The sequence below is a fragment of the Leptonychotes weddellii genome, chromosome 10, assembly GCF_054177405.1.
Source record: "Leptonychotes weddellii isolate Sample4059 chromosome 10, ASM5417740v2, whole genome shotgun sequence".
NCBI lineage: Eukaryota > Metazoa > Chordata > Mammalia > Carnivora > Phocidae > Leptonychotes > Leptonychotes weddellii.
Genome location: NC_138378.1, coordinates 53,516,833 through 53,522,351, shown reverse-complemented (window position 1 = coordinate 53,522,351; position 5,519 = coordinate 53,516,833).

The following is a 5,519-nucleotide window of genomic DNA, read 5'->3' as shown; positions in this document are numbered from 1 at the left end:
TTAAAGTCTTGAGGATGTACAGGGAAAGAGAAAAAGGAGCCAAGTCCTCCTCCCACACCGCCCTATGCACACATAGAAGCACCTTCTGATAGTTAGGTCAGGTCTTGACCCACCATCTTCCAGCTGCTTAATATTCTCTTTTTCTCCAGAGAATCATTTCCCATGATCTAAGGTTATACATCTCCAGGGTGGGAGCATTCATAGACGATATGAGTTGTGCATTCCAGCAGTTCTGGATGATTCCTCTAGTTTCTTGGCTTCAAAGCCAAACAGGTACCTCCACTTAGGAGCACCTTGAAGCCTGATGCCCCTAACCCACCTCATGCCAGAGGCTGCAAGGCAGCCTCTTGGCCCCATCCTTTCCTCTCCCTTTGCCCTTCACTTCTAAACCTTGCCATTCCATTTAAATCCACCCTCATCCCAAACTTAGGACCCAAAGCAGGGCCTAACATCAGCCTTCCCAAAGCCAGGTAGACCATTTTTTCCTCCTCAGAGGTCTGGATTAGGACTTGGGATTAGGTCCATCATCAGCCCTAGAGTGGCAGCTAACCTGGTCCCACCCCAGCCCCTGCCCCATTCCTCCCCAACACTCTCCCCACCCTTCGACCCCCCTGCACCTCCAGTTCTCCAAGCAGACCCTAGTGCACAGAAGGGGACAGGAGCTCTAACACTAACTAGCCAACTACTTTCCAGTGGCAACTTATAAATTCTGGCCTCCCAACAAGCCACAATTGAATAGCCTGGAGTGCTTGGGGCACACAGATGCCTGGGTCCCACTCCCAAACACCTGATTCGTAAATCTGGGGTATGGCCCAGGGATTTGGGTTTGAAAATCTCTCCCCAGAGAATGTGATATGCAGCCAACGTCCAGAACCACAATGCTTTCACATCCAGTATCTCATTTTGACCTCTCATTGACCTGGCGCCCTGGGCAAGAGAGGCATCACCACACTTTTTTTTTTTTAAGATTTTATTTATTTATTTGACAGAGAGAGACACAGCGAGAGAGGAAACACAAGCAGAGGGAGTGGGAGAGGGAGAAGCAGGCTTCCCGCGGAGCAGGGAGCCCGATGTGGGGCTCGATCCCAGGACCCCGGGATCATGACCTGAGCCGAAGGCAGACTCTTAAGGACTGAGCCACTCAGGTGCCCCGGAATTACCACACTTTAAGATTAGGACATCTGTACTCTGTTCATAGAATAAATTTCAAACAGGGTATAGCACCTGAACTTAGAGGTAAAATTTGGAGGTTTGTTTTAAAATACTCTGGAGGAGGGGCGCCTGGGTGGCTCAGTCGGTTAAGCGTCTGCCTTCGGCTCAGGTCATGATCCCGGGGTCCTGGGATCGAGCCCCACATCGGGCTCCTTGCTCTGCGGGAAGCCTGCTTCTCCCTCTCCCTCTGCTGTTCCCCCTGCTTGTGTTCCCTCTCTCTCTCTCTCTCTGTCAAATAAATAAATAAAATCTTAAAAAAAAAAAAATACTCTGGAGGAGGGGTGCCTGGTTGGCTCAGTCGGTAGAGTCTGTGACTCTTGACTTCTGCGTTTTGAGTGTGAGCCCCATGTTGGGCTTAGAGATTACTTAAAAAAAACAGAAAGAAAATACTGTGGAGGAAAATCATGTGTGTGTTAGGGAGAGAGTAGGATAGATGAAAAAAAAAAGCAGCAAGATCTTGATAAATTTGAAGCTGGGTTATGGGGATATGGGGATTCCCTCTAGGTTTATGTGTTTGAGAGTTGCCATAATAAAAAACTTTTTTTAAATCTCCCTTGGAGATGATTACGAAATGTGCTGGGTATGCATTTGTGGTGCTTTCTAAATTTCCTCCAGGGAACGAAAACTGTAATTAACTGTAATCTGTAAAGTTCATTGTGACCCATCCAATATAATGTCATAACTAAAAAGAGAGGAGTCTGCAATCTAGAACAAGAACAGTCAACGGATGAAAATATGTCCGAGTGGGGGCGCCTGGGTGGCTCAGTCAGTTAAGTGCCTGCCTTGGGCTCAGGTCATGATCTCAGGGTTCTGGGATGGAGCCCACATCTGGCTCCCTGCTCAGTGGGGAATCTGATCTGCTTCTCCCTCCGCCCCTCCCCCTGCCCCCTACTTGTGCTCTCTCTCTCTCAAATAAATAAATAAAATTTAAAAAAAGAAAGAAAGAAAAAGAAAATACACCCAAGTGTATCAATTCTGTCCAGGGAGACAGTATTTCTAAGTATGCTGTGTTGGTTATTCAAATCAAGCCTACTCTCCTAACATATTCCTAACGACTTCCCACTTAACATTCTAGCTCTTAGAATTTCTCAGTATAGGGGCGCCTGGGTGGCTCAGTTGGTTGGGTGACTGCCTTCGGCTCAGGTCATGATCCTGGAGTCCCTGGATCGAGTCCCGCATCGGGCTCCCTGCTCGGCAGGGAGTCTGCTTCTCCCTCTGACCCTCCCCCCCTCATGTGCTCTCTCTCTCTGTCAAATAAATAAATAAATAAATAAATAAAAAGAATTTCTCAGTATATTAATATTTAATTTCTCAGTACATTAAGACATTAGTATTACTACATTATCATATTGCTAGTATGAGCATATTTGTATGTTAATTAAAAAATTAGTATTTGGCTTTATCACTTCATTACTGTGTGACTTACGCTTCCCAGTGTGTTTACCCATCAGTGAATTGATAAAAATCAATACCTCAGGGGGCGCCTGGGTGGCTCAGACGGTTAAGCATCTGCCTTCAGCTCAGGTCATGGTCCCAGCGTCCTGGGATCGAGCCCCACATCGGGCTCCCTGCTCAGCTGGAAGCCTGCTTCTCCCTCTCCTACTCCCCCTGCTGTGTTCCCTCTCTCTCTGTCTCTATGTCAAATAAATAAAATTAAAAAAAAAAAAAAAAAAAAAAATCAATACCTCAGGGACGCCTGGGTGGGTCAGTCGGTTAAACTTCTGCCTTCGGCTGAGGTCATGATCCCAGGGTCCTGGAATCAAGTCCCGCATCGGGCTCCCTGCTCCATGGGGAGCCTGCTTCTCCCTCTACCTCTGCATCTCTCTCTCTGTCTCTCATGAATGGATAAATAAAATCTTTAAAAAAAAAAAAAAAATCAATACCCTGAGGACCATCTCTCAGATCTGTGGTGGCTCTAAGAAGGGACAAATGAATTAGGGACTGCCTCTAGGTCTCCAGATGCCTGCTTATCACAGGGAAGTTGGGACATAAGATTCACTAAGAATTGCAGGATGAAGGTGGGAAGGAGGGAGGAGCACTCTGGCATGTGAGTTGGAATGAAAACATCTGCTCTTTTGAGATCCACCTCTACCTTTTGACCTGGGGCAAATTACATAACCTCTCTGAGCCTTAAATTCTCCATCTGTAAATTGGGTGTTGAAACCTACCACACTGAATTATTGACAGCATTAAACAAAAGAATGTATAGGGCGCCTGGGTGGCTCAGATGGTTAAGCATCTGCCTTCGGCTCAGGTCATGATCCCAGGGTCCTGGGATCGAGTCCCGCATCGGGCTCCCTGCTCCTTGGGAGCCTGCTTCTCCCTCTGCCTCTCTCTCTCTCTCTCTCTCTCATATGAATAAATAAAATCTTTAAAAAAACAAAAGAATGTATAAAGGATGCATAGTCACATTTTAGACTCAAGAGTTCTGTAAGTACCCAAATTACTATTGTTTGTAAAGCTTTGTTACAGCTTGTCTTCTTGTGTTCTGAAGTGTGTTCTGGGAAAGTGGATTTGGTCCCTCTAGGAGAAAGTACATGTGTTGGAGGTTGGTTTATAAATGGAATAGAAACCACTGACTGATTTGAGAATATTGCTCAGGGATCTGGGGTGCAGTGTAGAAGTGTAGAATGTACAAATCCTATCACTGGGGTTTATAATTAAAAATAGGATAAGCCCTGTCTTTGAAGGTCAAACAACTTAAAAAAAAAAAGGCTTTGTGGGTATAATATTCCTCATTCACCTCCTGCCTATGGAAGATGAGCAGACGGAGGAGCCCTGAGCTCTCCAGATGCTGGACGAGGGAGGAAGGGCATGGGGACAGCTGAGCTACAGCTATGATAGAAGCCAAGAGAGGGGGTGAGTGAGGTTGGAAATTCCCATGCTGTGCAGAAGGCTCTAAGAAATGGCAGGCTCTTCAGTTCGAGCGGAGGCCATGGGGACAAGGGAAGCCATCCTGGGGCTTTGGCAGTTAACCTGGCCCGAAGTCCTGAGCCAACCTGATGATGGCGGCCACTTCCAAAAGTCTGACTGAGGATTATTGGCTCTGGCATGGAAGCCAAGAAGTCGAAGCTAGACTAAACGCTGATGGATAAAGACTGAAGATTAATGCATGAGGAGCCCAACTGCAAAAATATGATTGTATTTCTTTAAATCATATTCCACTTTGTATTTCTTTAAACAACTAGACTGGGGCGCCTGAGTGGCTTAGTCAGTTAAGCGTCTGCCTTTGGCTCAGGTCATGATCCCAGGTTCCTCCTGGGATCCCAAGGTCCTCCCTGCTCAGCTGGGAGCCTGCTTCTCCCTCTCTCTCTGCAGCTCCCCCTGCTTATGTTCTTTCTCTCTCTGTCAAATAAATAAACTCTTTTAAAAAATAAGAAATAAAAAAAATAAACAACCAGACTCATGCATGGCTGTTTTGTAATAAAGATTTCTATATTCTATAAAGTCATGAAGACTTTTATGATGTTCCTTGGTTCCAACATTTCTCAATGAAAATGACAGCTTGAAATGCACTGGAACTAGACAGGTTTGGGTTTCAATTCCTGGCTCTGCTGATCTCGTTGATCTTGTATGACCTTGGGCAAGTTATTTAAACTCTTTGGACCCAGGTTTCCATCTGTAAAAGGAGACCAATAGTAACATCTACCTCAAATAATTGCTATCAATATTTAAATGAGGAAAGAAGTGGAAAGCACAGTGTCTAGCACAAAGCACTCGATAAACGGGAGTTGTTTTTTTTTAATGTTATTTATCACTTCACATCTGGATTACAATGGCAGCTTCTTGGCTGGACTGCCGCCCACCATTCACCCAGCAGACTGCCGACCATTAACCTTCCCAATTTTTAGTTTCTATCACATTATTTCCCCGATAAGAATTTTCTGGCTCGAGGGGCGCCTGGGTGGCTCAGTCGTTAAGCAACTGCCTTCGGCTCAGGTCATGATCCCAGAGTCATGGGATCTAGCCCCGCGTGGGGATCCCTGTTCGGGGGGAAGCCTGCTTCTCCCTCTCCCACTCCCCCTGCTTATGTTCCCTCTCTCACTGTGTCTCTCTCTGTCAAATTAATAAATAAGATCTTTAAAAAAAGAATTTTCTGGCTCGAGGGGCGCCTGGTGGCTCAGTCGTTAAGCGACGGCCTTCGGCTCAGGTCATGATCCCAGGGTTCTGGGATCGAGCCCCGCATCGGGCTCCCTGCTTGGCGGGGAGTATGCTTCTCCCTCTCCCTCTGCCGGCCTGTCTGCCTACTTGTGATCGCTCTCTCTCTCAAATAAATAAATAAAACTTAATTTGACAGAGAGAGACAC